General features: G+C 41.5%; 1 non-coding gene across 1 annotated transcript; it reads left to right on the forward strand.

Moving 5' to 3' along the window:
• Positions 1-15,578: 15,578 nt before the first annotated feature.
• LOC145044757 (5S ribosomal RNA) lies at positions 15,579-15,696 on the forward strand. Its single transcript, XR_013681689.1, has one exon. It is a non-coding gene; the product is annotated as a 5S ribosomal RNA (ribosomal RNA).
• Positions 15,697-16,451: the final 755 nt, after the last annotated feature.

Here is a 16,451-nt window from a genome sequence, read left to right on the forward strand (position 1 = left end):
CCCTTTGCGTCAATTTGGGGCGAGATCTTCACTCTCTCTTCAAAGCAGATGGCTTCTTTACCGTTTCAAAAAATTTCGGTATCAAAGCCAGAATATGATGCCTGAAGGTAATATACCAACGAAGCATATCTGTAAAGTTCTTCTTATCTGCTGTTGTGTTCTGTTTGCATCGGTGAATGATATTGATGATGTGCTCCAGACACTCTGTAGAGAACAGATGCTTGTCTACCAACGCAAACAGAAACTTGTGCTTATCACCCCTTGTGAACATAACTGTCAGATTGGAAGAATCGATCTGCCCCAACTTCATTTTATGGACATCTCCGGTTTTGGAAGTGGGCTTGACAGTTGGTTTCTTGTTCATCACCTTTGCTATTTCCTGATCCATAGTGACGAGCTCATGGACATAGGAAGCCAACATTCTTTTAAGATGAGAAAGAATTGGTTCATATTCTCTCTGGTTGGAGAGAAGAATGTTGTATAGCAAGATCCAATCGTGGGGGTTCAGACTGGGAAGATCCGCCAGAGAAATAAGATGTTCGGTGTTGGCAGTTCCTCTGTTGATTTTGAAATTGACGTTCACAAATTTCCCAGCCTGGGTTGGTTTCAGTACCTTGACTTTAATAATTTTCTGGGCACTCCATGTCAAGTACTGAGGTTGACTGAATTTCAGATAGAAATCGATAAGCTCCTTGTCAACTTTCGGGTTCGGATGAGGGACGTTTGCAGTGACATCAAAGCAGTGAAAAGTGAAGGCTTTACGCGTAATGGGCATGTCGAACTGCGAGTCTCTAGAATTTTCACACTCAAAAGATGCAATCGGTTCCAACCAATAAATAGAAGGAAACTCAATTGCTTGAGTGATGAGTGTGTCTCTGTCCCAATCTGGGAACAGAGTCTTTTTAGCTTGAATAGCCTCCTCATCCTCCCGGATTTTCCTTTCTCTGGCTTCTGCCTCACGAGCTATTTTCAATGTTTCATCAAGCTCTCTGTCCCGTTTCTTGCGTTGAAGAGCTTCAGTAATGGTTTCATCTGATTCTGATTCGCTCTCAACTTGGACATGTTTACCAGAACCCGAAGCTACATTACCCTTCGGTTCTGTTTTGGACATACCTTCCTCTCCCCCTTGTCTCGGAAGAACAGGCTTCTCCGAGACACCCTTCATTTCACTTAGGATAGTGATTGCCGGAAGGAGTTTCGTCTGGAGATGCTGACGAATAGTGAGGGTTAGGAAGGGATCATGGGAGTCAAGAACGCCTGTTAACAGATTTTTAACGTCACCAGCGCAACTTTGAAGAACTGCCCGTTGAGTTTGAAGCAAAGTGATTTCTTGTTGTGCCTGGGCCAGTTGAACCTTCTGTAAGTCAATAGTCGCCTGGTGCTTGATAACTTCTTCCTTCAGGGTGCTCTCGGCTGCCAGAGAGGCAAAACGTGAATCCAAAGATTTGAGAAGAGAAGTGGATTCAGTTTTGAGGTCAGCACGCAAAGCCTCAAATTTCGTGGTTTCTCCCTGAAGGGTGGCTGAGAACGAGTCTACTGACGCTTGAAATTTGGAAGCATTAGAGTCAGCATGAGCCTTGAGAGAATCAAGAAAGATCTGAGTTGTATGAATAACCTCAGAAACTTCCTTAGTGGCTTTGGAGCACGAGGCCGCTGAATTCTCTACAGCGTCAGTAGAACGATCCAAGGCTTCGGTGTAAGTCTGGATCGCTGACTCGATAAGCCTTCAGCACAGCACCCCCATAAGCTTTACTGTCAGCCAACAGACTGTCAAGTTTGGCGTGAATTTCTTGAAGTTGCTGACTTGACACAGGGGTATCTGCATCGGTTTCGGTAGGGATCCGGTAAGGGCTGTAATAGATGGAATCAAATTCTTCATCATCACCCCCTAAGGTTGCACCGGAGTTGGAAGATGGAGAAGGGGAGGATTGAAGGTTGATAACTGGGGTTTCAACCACAGAAGCAGCCCCCGTATCAGATACGTTGACCGTTACTGGTGGTTGGGTGGTGGTGATGGTGACAGATTCTGTGATAATGGGGTTGGAGAAAGAAGATGAAGGTTGAGAAACGGAGAAGGGAATTGTAGGTTCGGTTGAGGTTTGGGGAATGGATGTTGGAACAGAACTTGTGATGTTCTGTTTGGGTGATTAGGTTGGAGTGGGAAATTTTAGGGAAGAAGGAGGAGAAGGTAATTTGGTAATTTGGGGAGATTTAGGTGGGGTGGGTGAGTTAGGAATATGAGGAGAGACAGGTGAGGATGGATTTTGTGGAGACGAAACGGGTGTAGTTTCGGGTTGATGATCAGCAGCTTCTGTTTCGGATGGTGCTTTCTGTTCTGATTTAGAAGAAGGAGATCCTTTGGCTCTTTTAGCCATCTTCTTAATCTTTTTCGTTCTGGACTGAGAAGGTGCCTCTGCTTCGGATTTGCGTTTAGAGGACCTTCTCTTTTTCTCCTGTTGGGGTGCGGGTTCTTTCTTCTCAGCCTTTTCCTTTTTGCTCACTCTTTTGCCCCGGTTAGCAGGCTGATCCAGAGCCGCAAGAGCAGCACGTTGTTCCTCAGAAAGAACCCTAGGAAGCAGGGGGGTTCTTGAGCTGTAGTCCGCCATAATCTTGCTGTGGGGCGTGACGCATCTGTACATGGACTCAGGGATGAGTCCATAGTGTTCGAACTTACTTGGATCTGAGAGAATGATTTTCTTGGTGTGGTATGTGGCAATTGAAGCCGTAAGAACATCCTTCATGACTGGGATGTCAAGAGAATCAATAGCCCTTCTGGTGATGAGGGTCCAAAACCTGGCGCATGAAATCTCTGAGTGCCTTGCTGTAGTGTTGAGACTCTGAACCACTTGAGCCCAGAGAATAGACCCATAGTCAAGATTAATGTCGTTGTAAAGACCTTACAGCATTGTAAGAAACCCTTTGCTGGTGGTATCGGAACCATCACATCGCTCCGCTAAACCCTTAATTAAAAGAGTAAGCAGTCCATTCCACTGAGATGGAAGACATGATTTCTTGACCTTGGCAATAGATGTTAGAACATCTGTATACCCCATCTCATACATCATCGTAAAGATCTGGGCGGTGGTGATGAAGTCTGGTGAGATGACAGAAGCGTCCACGGCAAGCCCTAGAAGAGAGCAAAACCGTGCTTTGGAAACGGAAGTCTTCTTGTCATGAATAGAAAAGTAGATACGGTCTTTGTTTCTGTCGTAGCTAGCCGTGGTGTAGACTTGAGATAGCAGGGACATAGGAACGGCCTCCACCTGCGTCAGTGCCAATACCAATGGGGAATATTTGAGGCATTCCACCACATAGAGCATGTATGAGTCATAGACGAATGGAGATAACTCTATGATCATGTTCTGATTTGGTTTAATTGTAAGAAAAGAAGAAGAAGCAGATTGATCGTGAGCGGAAGAAGAAGTCGCCATTGTTGAGTTTTTGGAAGAAGATGAACAGTGGTAACTTTTTCAGAGAGATAATGCTTTGAGAGGTAACTGCCAAAGAACACGATCACTTCTTATTTATACCGTTCTCAGGAGAGAGAAAATCGTGATGATGAGGAACCCAAAACGTCGCCTGTAAAAGCGCGATTAGAAGTTATGGTGTATTCAATGAATACGTCAGCACACGTGGGTGTGAGACGAATCCTTTGCATGCGCCCAAATCTTTTTCATACCGTTTGAAATTCCTTGTGCCCTTGTTTGGTTACAACTGAAACTTAGAACCATGTGCCAAACAGCAATTAGAATGTGGGAAAAAAAATTCCGTGCATAAGAGTGTGAAAGACAAGGAAATAAATCAAATGTGTTTGGAAGTGCGTGTTGTCTAGATTAAAGACAAAAGGCAGAAGATTCCGGGCAAGAATCGCTTCCTTCAGAGCCAAGAGAGACCTGAAGTGTTTGTGTGGTTTCCCGAGAAATACGATCAATTGTCTTTAGAGAAACAATGAAAGGCATCTTCTGTTGATGGCTAAGGGGTAGCTGAACTCAAACCAAACATTAAGTCTTGACATAAAACTAAGTGTTGGTAGAGTTACCTATGAGACCGATGTGATCTGATGAACAGGTAGGGGGGAGGTATTTCGTGATGGGAAGATATAGACAGAGATCTCACAATAAATTAAACTGGACCTCTTTGGGAAGAAATGTCTTAGGACTAGACAGTTTCATAAAAGATCACTCAAAAAAAAATTTCCAAGCAAAAGCTTGAGTTAATTACTCACCGTCAATTCATTTTAGGTGTTGGATTTTGGGTTTCACTCAGAACGTGGTAAACGAATCTAAGATCATGAACACAGATGTTGTGCAACCATAAGCCTCAGTGGTAAAGACCGAGAGCATCAAGGGTTACTTTGGGGAGCGAATGTAAGTGAAGAAGTTGAAGAGATGGTTAAGAGACCGAACGTACCTTCTGCTACAGAAATGGGACAAAGCAGAGCAACTCATGTTTCAGATGAGTAAAAGAAGGTAGCTCTAGACCGAATGTGAGAGAATAGCCTGATTGGGAAGAAACGATAGGTATTGATCGAATCATTAAGGCATGCTCGAGGTCATAGAGGCTTGAGACAACATACAGCAGCATGCTTCTAGGGACGTCTAACTAGTCTGATAAAAGAAAAACATACCTAGATGAACATTACAGAAGGAGATGCTTGTATCCACTTGAGCAAGAAGTACATATACTAGAAATATAAGATATTTTTGAAATTTTGAGAATTTACTTAGAGATAAATAAATACAGAAAGACAAAATATTTTTGTTAATTTTTGATTTTCTGAAAAAGAAATAAAAAACAGAAAGATAAAATATTTTTGTTAAATTTGAATTTTCTTGAATGATTAGGAAGCAGAGAGTAACCGAGCGGTCTGGTTGATTCGGTTCCTTGATTTTACCAGAGCAGAGAGTGACCGAGCGGTCTGGTTGATTCGGTTCCTTGATTTTACCAGAGCAGAGAGTGACCGAGCGGTCTGGTTGATTCGGTTCCTTGATTTTACCAGAGCAGAGAGCAATAGAGCGTTCTGTTAGCTTCGGTTCCGTTAAAGCGCCAGAGCAGAAAGCAACAGAGCGTTCTGTTAGCTTCGGTTCCTGTTTTTTTTTTTTTTTTTTTTTAAATAGAGACTTGAGGATTTGGGACCGATTCTGCTACCATCATACCTAAGCCTTGCAATATCTGATTGAATGATGCTTCAGGAAGAGCTTTTGTAAAGATGTCAGCCAGCTGATCAGTGGTTCTTACGAAGTGAACTTCGACATTTCCATCTTCCACATGATCTTTTATGAAGTGATACCTTAGTGCTATGTGCTTGGTTTTGGAGTGCTGCACTGGGTTATGACAGATCCTAATTGCACTTTCGGAGTCGCAATATAGTGGGATCTTCTTCATATTTAGTCCATAGTCTCGAAGTTGGCTTTGAATCCAAATCATTTGTGATCTACATGATGCAGCTGCAATGTATTCTGCTTCGCCTGTGGATAGCGACACGCATGTCTGTTTCTTAGATTGCCAGCTGACTAACTTCCCGTCAAGAAATTGACATCCACCAGTCGTGCTTTTTCGGTCAAGTCCACATCCTCCAAGGTCAGCATCAGAATAGGCTTGAACAAAGAAGCCTGAGTTGGATGGATACCATAGACCTAAGGAGGTGGTTCGCTTGAGATATCGTAGGATATTCTTCACTGCAAGCATGTGAGGTTCACGAGGATTTGCCTGAAATCGAGCACAATAACACACAGAAAACATGATATCAGGTCTGCTAGCGGTTAGATACATTAATGATCCAATCATTTGACGATAGAGCGTGATATCAACAGCTGGTTTGTCTAGAGATGGGGTAAGCTTAGTGCCGAATGCCATTGGGACTTTGATTTTTGAGTCTCCCATCATTCCGAACTTTGCTAGGAGAGTCTTCATGTAAGCTTCCTGATTAATAAAGATGCCTTCGGGTCCCTGTCTTATGTTTAAACCAAGGAAAAAGTTAATTGGACCCATTGAGCTCATTTCAAACTTAGTCTCCATCAGCTTTCTGAATTCAGCAGTTAAGCTTGGATTCGTGGAGCCAAAGATGATATCATCGACATAAATTTGAACTATCATAAGGTGGTTACCTTCCTTTTTGCGAAAGAAGGTTGGGTCAACCGAACCTTGTTTGAATTTAGACATCTTTAAAAATTTTGTAAGCGTTTCATACCAGGCTCTCGGAGCTTGTTTAAGGCCGTACACAGCTTTATCCAGAATATAGCAATGACTTGGATGCTTTTCGTTCACGAACCCAGGAGGTTGCTCTACGTACACCGTCTCTTCAAGTTCTCCATTGAGAAATGCACACTTGACGTCCATTTGGAAAACTTCAAAGTTCTTGTGAGCAGCATAAGCCAGAAATATTCTAACAGATTCTAGCCGAGCTACTGGAGCGAAAGTCTCTTCGTAGTCTATCCCTTCCTCCTGACAATATCCCTTTACCACCAGACGAGCCTTGTTCCGTATAACATTACCTTCCTTGTCCATTTTGTTCCTAAAAACCCATTTGAGACCAACAACCGAAGCATCTGGAGGAGTTGGAATTAGGCGCCAGACTTTGTTTCTTTCAAATTCGTTCAACTCGTCTTGCATTGCTTGAACCCAATCAGAGTGATCGAGAGCAGTGTTAACTGTATTTGGTTCAACTTTTGATACGAATGAATTGAACATGCAAAATTCTACCTTTGAAAATAAGGAAGTTTGTTTTGCCTTCAGTTGTGATCGGGTCAGAACCTTTTCAGATACATCCCCAACTACTTGAGAGACAGGATGATCTCTGGTCCATTTCATAAGAGGAGGGTAATTTGGATCAACAGTTGGGTCTAATTCAGCATTGATTATTTCGTCTAGCTCAGATTGGCTATCATAACCGAGAGTCACATCATCATGTTCTACCTCAGTTGGTGTACTTTGGAAGATATGAGGTTCGTGTGATTCTAGTGGGCCTGAGCTTGCTGGTGTTGAGACCTCTTCGGTTGAAGTTGTGGAAGTTGGCTCCCCCTGGACTTGAGCGTTTGGCTCCCCCTCGACTTGAGTACTTGGCTCCCCCTCGACTTGAGCACTTGGCTCCCCCTCGATTTGAGCACTTGGCTCCCCCTCGATTTGAGCTTCGTTGGAAGGAGAGTCGTTACAGATTGATTCTTCTTCATACATTCTTCTTGCAGCATCTTCAACAATCTGCTCCATGTGATCAACTTTGTTATCTGCTGCACCAGCTTCAGAAAGTGAAGCATTCTCTGGTTCGTCAAAGAGCCCCAGAAATGTCTCGAATAGATTAGCAACCGAGACTGTAACCATGCCATTTGGAGGAAAGATTTCCCCAGTGATATTTTCTTTAGCCTGCAGCTTCTTGACATAGTTGTCGTCAAAGGTCACATAATACGTCTCTTCAATTTTTCTTGAACGCTTGTTTAGGACCCTGTATGCCTTGGATGTGAGAGAGTAACCCAGAAATATTCCTTCGTCGGCTTTGACATCAAACTTGTTGCGGTGTTCTTTAGAGTTGAAGATGAAACACCTTGATCCGAACACATGAAAAAATTTCACATTTGGCTTCCTGTTGTTCAATATCTCATATGGGGTGAGTGCGAACCTTTTGTTGAGATATGACCTGTTCTGTGTAAAACAAGCAGCAGATATAGCATCAGCCCAAAAATAAAGAGGTAAAGAAGCGAAACTTAGCATAGTTCGGGCAGCTTCACACAAGGATCGGTTTCGTCTTTCGACTATTCCGTTCTGTTGTGGTGTGTAGGGAGCTGAGAAATTATGACTAATTCCCTTTTCTGCAAGAAACTCTTCAAACTCCCTAGTCTTGAATTCTAGACCATTGTCACTTCTGATGTTTCGAACAACCTTCTTGAGCTGCACTTCAATTTTCTTGATAAACATTTTCAGCTTTTGAGTCGCTTCAGATTTGAGCTTTAGAAAGAACACCCATGTAAATCGTGAAAAGTCATCAATGATAACAAGAATATACTTGTTACCACCGATGCTTTCGATAGATGAAGGACCACACAAATCAATATGAATTAATTCGAGTGGTTCAACAACTTTTGTGTTGACTATAGATGGATGACTTTGACGACTCTGCTTTCCTATTTCGCATGCAGCACACAGATGATCTCGGTCGAACTTGAGTAATGGAAGGCCCCTTACATGACCTCCTGTAACAAGACGGTTGATATCTTTGAAGTTAAGATGAGATAATCTTCGATGCCACAACCAGCTTTCGTCGGATTGCGCTTTTGACAATAAGCACACAGCTGGGTTTCCTTTGATGGGTTTCATGTTTAAGGGAAACATTTCACCCTTTCGCTCTGACTTGAGAATTATTTTATTTGACTTTTTCTCTATGATTTCTGAACCTTCATCATCAAATGAGACTTTGAGACCTGTACCTCCAACCAGTTGAGATACACTAATGAGGTTGTGTTGGAGTCCTTCCACATAAGCCACCTTCCTTATAGAGAAGTCCCCATTGGTTATCATCCCGTATCCCTTTATGGTGCCGAAAGAATTGTTTCCGAACTTGACGTTGCCACCATTTGCAAGCGATCTGTACTCCCTAAGCTCTTCTTTCCTCCCTGTCGTGTGACGTGAGCAGCCACTATCAATGTACCATTCTTCGTCGAACTGCTCGTCACTTATAACCTGCAAAATTTAGACAGATTTAGGAACCCAAAGTTTCTTGGGTCCACGTGAGCTTTGCATTGAAACAGGAGCACAGAGAGAGATATCAACAAGATAAGTTCTTTTTACGAGAGTTGTTTTATCTTTCCTTTTAATGGTGTAAACTTTTATTTTGTTAAGATTAGTAGAGTTAGTTTCGGTCTCTGGTGTGGATTTATTGATCTTCTGCTTCCACTTTCGCTCAGTTGATGAATAAGATTTAGAACGAGATCTATATGAAACAGAGGGTGAAGAAGAATTAGAAGAAAGAGAAGAATTAGACTTAGAAGGAGACTCTAGGTGACCCTTTTGTTTTTGATCATTGGAGGGACCAACCTTAGAGTTTTGCACTCTTTTGTCTTCAGAACCGAACCTTTGCGTTCGGTTGGAGCTACCTTTGGAACCGAACCTTTGGTTCTGGTTGATATCCTTTTCAGAACCGAACTTCTGCTTTCGGTTGTTATCTTTATGTGAACCGAATCTCGGCTTTCGGTTGATATCTTCTTGTGAACCGAAACTTGACTTTCGGTTGGTTTCTTCTTGTGAACCGAAACTTGACTTTCGGTTTTTGTGACTTTCAACTTTTCCAGCAGGAATGTTTTCATACTTTAGATTCTTGTCTTGATGAGTGAAGTATGCATTCTGGGAATGCCAGAATTGTTTCCTCTCAGAAAGATTCTTCCGGTATCTATTATTCCTTTCTATCTTCCTGTTCCGCATCTGAGATGGTTGATGATGAACATTTGCTTTCGATTTTGCTGAATCCTTGACCGGTTCCATTTGAACTGCGGTAGAGTTACTTTGAGCTGAAGGAGCCTTAGGAATGTCTGCTTTTGGTGAGTGAACATCCTTCTGAGAGGTATCTTTTGTACCACTAGTGCTCGGCTCATTGAAGTTATTTGGCTTATTCAATGGTTCGGGTATGTATCTTCCTTTGCTCTTCCAGGAAGTTCTTTCAGATAAACCAATGGTTTCGTCTGCATTATCAATGGGAGCTTCCCAGAAGTATTCATCACAGCCATCAGCATTGTCTTCGTTTACAATAGCTGCAAGTTCAGCTGTTTGATGTTCGGTTACTCCTGGTACCTTGTATACTTGATTTGGAGTAGTCTTGACCTTTTGATACACAACAGCTTTCTCAATTAATTTCGGGGACTTTTGATGGGACAACCGAGCGAATTCTACAGAATTTTCAGAAATTAGATTCTTGTGATTTTCTGGCTCGGTTTTAATAAATTCTGAGCAGTCAACCGTGTCCTCTACAGAAATTTCACTCATATTGTCGTCCTCGTTAAGCTCAGATGCATTTTCAACATCAATTTTGTTTTCTAAGCTTACATTGGTGTTTAAAGAGTCAAATTTTTGTATGGTTTCGGTTCTCAGTTTAAGTCTGTTATTTTCATCCAAAAGATTTTTAAGCATGAGCTTGTGGTCTTTAGATTTAATGAAGGACTCAATTTTGTCCAGTCCATACATGTAGGTGGGATTTATGTCATCAGACGATATCACACTCTCACAATTATAGGCTTCGGCATCGATTTCATCTTCCTTAAATTCTAGGAAGGGCAAGATCATGCGGTGAATCCTTTGGCCTATTTCACAATCCAAGTGAAGCTGAGTAATATTAGAATACAGACGTTTAGCAATTAAACAAAAAACATTTCGTTGTTTTAACAATTTCAAATTGTCTCTTTGCAAATAAATGTTTTTATCTTTAACTTTGACTAATTCTGATTCCTTCAACTCTATCCACATTCTCCGCTCCTCACTCTTCGACGCTGCCCTGCTCAATTGATCAGTTAGGTTAGAATTTGTGACCCGAGTTTGAGTTAAGCTACTATCTAGATGAGATATTCTTGTATTGACACTTTTTAGTTCTTTCTCATATGAGGATTATGGTACTTTACATGAAATAAAAACAGATTGTACCTTCTTTATCAGTTCTTCCAGCTCGTTGAACTGCTGGCTGAGTGGTTTGGCTGTGAAGCACATGTCCTCTTTTGCATTCTGTCCATCATTGCATCCATCGGTGTTGTATCCCCTCAATTGAGATACGTCAGAAACCATAAGGCATCTACCACCACTGCCTTCTTCCTTAGACACGAACGCCTTTCCATGAGTAGGCTGCCTCACTTCCTCGTCTTCTGAGTCGGTAGACCAAACTTCCGTGCTACCGAACTCATCACCTGGAACAGAACCCTGCACAATAAGAGCATTACTAGGCGGGTTAGCAGCAGACTTCTTCATTCTCAACTCATCTAGCCTTTTCTGCAACACAGCTTCCTCATTGTTCCCATCATCTTTCTCAGCCATTTTCTTGAGGACACAGTCCTTAGCATAATGATTTTTCCCACCACAGTAGAAACAGATCACTCCAGAGTCGCCGTCAACCTTCGGTTCCTTCTTGTGCTCCTCAACTTTCGGTTCATTAACCACCTTTTCAGAGCTGTAACTTCCCTGCCAGTTTCGGTTTTTGTTGCTGGGAAACTTCTTCTTTATGAACCTTTTGGGATTGGATACCATCAAGGCATAATCTTCTGATGTGAGATCATATTCTTCAAGGCTGAGTTCTTCATCCTCCATAACGGCTTTACTTTTTGACAAGAGAGCCAACGAACCGAGACCGGAAACGACATTCTTCTCTTGCACCACGTTTTTCTCTTGAGACTTGAGAATTCCCACCAGTTTCGCCAAGGAGTATGATTTAAATTGCTCATGGGCTTTAATCGTGGAAACTACTGTTCTCCACTCAGACCTTAGACCATTCAGGAATGTAACCTTCTGTTCGATGAGCTTCCTTTCGATATCATGTTTGATCATCTTGCTGAGAAGATGATTGAAGCGATCGAACGCCTGGGTCACAGATTCTTCAGCCCCTTGTCTGAATTCACCAAACTCAGATAGAAGCAGAGTTTGAATAGAATGTTCGAGATCTTCGTCTGTAGAGTACAATTCACGAAGTCTGTCCCAAACATCCTTCGCCGTCGTGCATGAGCTAACCAATCTGAATGTATCGGACTGAAGGGCGAACCGGATTAGTCTTAGTGCTTTGATATTGCATTGGAACTTGTCCTTTTCATCTTGTGCAATGTCTTTCACGTCCTTGAGCAGATCATTGTATTCTTTTTGAGTTTTAATGATTCTCGACGTTGCAGAATGAGAGAACGGTCCGTTTGTGATGGCTTCCCAAATCAAATACCCATTTTCCTCCGACCCAATAACGTAGTCTTCGAAATGATGTGCCCATACTTCATACTCGTTGGTGTATAAGATCGGAATCCTTGTCGTCGAACCAATGCTGTTTGAAATATTAATAACGTTTGATTGTGTCGCGTCCATTATGATCGTAAAAACCTGTTCAAAGATCAGACTTGTAATAAAGCAGATTAGGGCAAAATAATAAATATCAAGATACGTCAATAAAGAGATGACGGCTCAATAAATATTGATGATTGCGGAAAAACCCTAATGAAAACCTTTTTCACAGAAAAGATGTGTATCAATTACACAGCCTCCTGCTCTGATACCAATTGAAGAGATTTACGTTTCTTTTAATCTATGAAGATCGATAAGATCTTGAACAAGTTATGAAGACAATGTCGATATAAACACAGTAAAATTATAGAACAAGAATGAATCAAACGTGTCGAATGATTAAAACAAAATCCTCAGAAGAGCTCGATTAAGAACATCAACTGTAGAGGATTGGAAGGTTACAAGTATGATCGAATAAACCTTTAGTCGTCTGTAAAATATTGTATTCTCAGATCTCAAAAACCTTAACCTAATATGCATGCAAGCATGAGCTTATATACAAAGCATAAAAGACACACGGTTGGACAGGCCCAAACCGTAATACAAAAAATTATAAACAGACGAGCCCAAAAGACGCAATCTTCTAAGCCCAACACTAACCCTCATCCAACTTTTCATGGCCCGACGCCTCCTTGGGTAGAATGCTTGGAAACATGGAGCGAAGAGCAAGATCAACCTATGCTGTTTAATGGAGATCGAAAATTCTACAACGTAAACGAAGGGAGCTCAGCAGACAGATTTCTACCATTCCTTATCCGTAGAGTTGCCCGAAACAAAATTCAGGGCAGTACGACTCTCCATCGTATTGAGGAGGTTAATGCCAATGCAAAAATGCATTCCATCCTCACCAATCTCCTTGAACGCACACATGATAGATATGAGAGGAACCATGAGACCTTGCTGCAAGCCCTAGCTGAAACTCGATCCGAAGTCATAGAGCTCCGAGTACGCCAGAGGGTGTAAGAAAGATACCTGCTTGATATGGAACGTCAACTAGCCAAACTAAGGGTTCATTATAGGGGTGACCATTGTCAGTAGAAGATGATTTACTTTCCTTCCTTGTTTTAAAGAACCGTATTCATGTATGTGTTATGTGTAGCACTTTTCTATGTGACTACCTTGTACTGTAAGTACTTTTAGTTAGGCCTTTATATTGTCAAGAACTTTTCTACTCCTTATGTGATGTTAGACCTACTATAAGGTCAATTTTCCCAAACTTATTACATCGTAAACATCAATGATATTGACAGTCAGCTAACTTTCGAGTCACTCTTTGTTCAATCACTTTCATCATACTATCATTGGAGTCTATCTGAAACCCACCCTAGTCAAGTCATTGGACTAGGGTAGTTTAACTTAGGGATCATTCCCAATGCTCTTTCAAAGGATGGATCATGTTATCCACCAACGAATGGTACCCCGTGCTGAACGACAAATGCCTTGAGACTATCCTATGAACATAATTCTACTCCATACTAGGACTGCATTATATGGATGTAGGTCAAACCTTCGAGAATATACTCCTACTCTTTAGTTGAACGATCGAAATACATATAGGGTCAGTGGTAGCCTTTACTAAGAATTCTAGTTCGTTAAAAAGGATTCGTAAGAAGGTTATTATTATGACTTTCCTCGCTTTTACATTCGCAAGTTATATATAACGAAGACCTAGTGGAAAATAGAATGTGAGATTTCTAACTTAGTTTCACTTCCTCGTTAGGATGTGAAACTAGAGTAGAATCACACATTTTACTATCCGCCTAATCTTCATTATATCATAACGTGTACAAACTAAGTTTTCATGCATAATTACTCATCTCTTAGTTAGAATCAAATAATATAGGTTCAACCGTAATAGCTCACAAACTCCTTTTCTTTCGTACTAAAGAATCATGTCGTCATCCAAAAATATCCCACCGAGAAACGAAACCCCTATCCTTCATATCAACGTCGCTACATTACAAGCCGCGGTAACAGCTGCTATGACAGCTTTCCTCGCACACATCAACTCTGATAACGCAAACAAGACTGGCAAAGGAGTCGACAATTACGATTGTTGTACTGATCTGGGAAGCCAACAAATGGAAACAGTCACAGACTTGCAAAGCCGTAAAACCGAGAAGAACAAACGAAAACGCCAAGCACGTAAGGAGCGCAAGTGATCCCGAAGACTTGCTATACAACAGCAACAAGTGGCAACTCCCGCCATCCTAGCACCGATCAAACCATATGAGGGAAAACTTCCGAAGTGTAACAAGTATATCTTTCATCATAACGGGGCTTGTCATGAAATGCAATGCTGCAATTGCTACAAAGTAGGGCACCATGCCCGTAGTTATGGAGCATCGAAACGACCCATTTCCCAAGTCCCTGACATCGGGATTAGCCCTGCACACGATAGTGGTGGTAAAATCGGACCCCATAAAAGGAAAGTTTCAAAGTGGATGAACAAAGAAAACACCCATGTCCACGTAACTCTGACTCGACACCTCACTTCCACCACCAATTCTAGTACAAGCCGAACATGTCACCAATGTGGCGAGACTGGACACCTCAAAAAGGATTGTCCAATAACAAAGAACTCCAATGCAGATGGGAAGACACTAAGGATCACTGCCGCAGGAGAAACTACTCTAAACCCACATTAATGTATTTATGGCGTTTCATTGTAACATACCCATAAAACATGCTTAAAACTAGTGCAACTCGAGTCTTATCTTTTGCGATATCCCAACAGTTAAGGGACTCTCGTGCTGGGTATACTTGCCTTTTGTAGAGTACCTTGTTTGCAGCAGCATTCCTGTAGTTACTCTAAAGTATTGTAACTCTGTTAATAGTTGCACTGTGGTGTTTCGCCTGTAACGCCCTTATGTTCAAATCCAATGTCTTTACTTCCAAATATGTCTGATACTACCATACGACTTCAGTCAACTCGATCCACACAATACCAGTTTTGTACCCACATCTCTCTCTCTCTCTCTCTCCAAAAATCGCCTTTGTAACGAAACCATAAGTTCGGAACTTCGAAGTACTCATGCATATAGTACCGCATGTTTCTTATCCTTCCAAATAGACCTCAACAAACCTCCCCAAGGTACCACTCATACAGTACATCAAGATCAATCCAAAGACCCATACGGTTGGTCTATCACTGAAGAAGTTATACATAAGGGTGGTATATAATCAAGGTTCTACAAGTTTAGAATTGATGATTCCACTTTAACCTCTTTTCCTCGTCGGGATGTGAGCTTAAACAAGAATCATTTATTCAACAACCTTTTCAATCTTAATTATATACGACTCGTATACTCAAGGTTGTGATTGATGAACCATGTATGACTTCTAATGTGAACTTCTAAATGGAGACTACCCAAGACTACGAGTAATCGCGTCGTCATGCGAACAAACTTAGAAACCAATACGACTTCTATAACCAGATCGACCTATAGTCTCACACCGACAGAGATACAATAATCGTCTGAACAGCTTAACGACTACTCATCAATGGAATGATAAGACAAAGCTCCTCACCTTTGAGAGCTCCGATCTTATTCTTCGAGAAAATAGACTTCAGTGGGTGCGATCATACTAGCACTAATGCACCGGATCCCATCAGAACTCCGCAGTTAAGTGTGCTTGGGTGAGAGTAGTACTAGGATGGGTGACCCCTAGGAAGTCCTCGTGTTGCAGACCTCGACAAGACTCCGTTAGAAATCATTACCTTCTGACTTGCATAGATGAATTGGTTGACCAACCGCAAGGAATGATGTACCTTTTAGAAAGGGACTTTAGATCCGACTATCACCAATTACGAATGTCGGTAAAGGATGTCCCGAGGACAATCTTCCAAACTCGATGTGGACGCTACGAGTTCATAGTGATAACGCTCGGATAGGACCAATACGCCCGTAGTATTCGTGAACTTAATAAATAGGTTACGCCGTTCTTACTCGTATCAGTTCATTCACAGTCTATACTAATACATTACATGCTTACATGAATACGCTTCCATGAATACGCTTACATAAATATGATACAATACACGATAACAGAACATACATAACAAGGTGCTATAGCATGGAACAAATTTCAGGATCTAACTATACCAATGAATCACTAATGCATTGTGATAGTTATATTGGGTATACATGATCATAATAATGTGGATGTTCGTGACTTGCAATCATGTAGGGGTCACATTTGGTTCCCAAAATCCCTTGACAGGGGAGCGTTTAGTATGGGATCTAGCCATCACATTATGCCTTAACCCTCAATTAAGGCAGATTAGTACAAAAAGTAGTTACTTATTACAATTACTACAATACTTACACTGTATATAAAACACCAGTTGATGTATTGTTAATGCCTTTACTATGTGTCACATTCACATAATTGATGGGGTAGATTAAATTTGAATAATAATAGTCGTACAGTCAGGTCTTGGTAGA

This window comes from Lactuca saligna, chromosome 4, assembly GCF_052625555.1.
Source record: "Lactuca saligna cultivar CGN05327 chromosome 4, ASM5262555v1, whole genome shotgun sequence".
Taxonomy (NCBI): domain Eukaryota; kingdom Viridiplantae; phylum Streptophyta; class Magnoliopsida; order Asterales; family Asteraceae; genus Lactuca; species Lactuca saligna.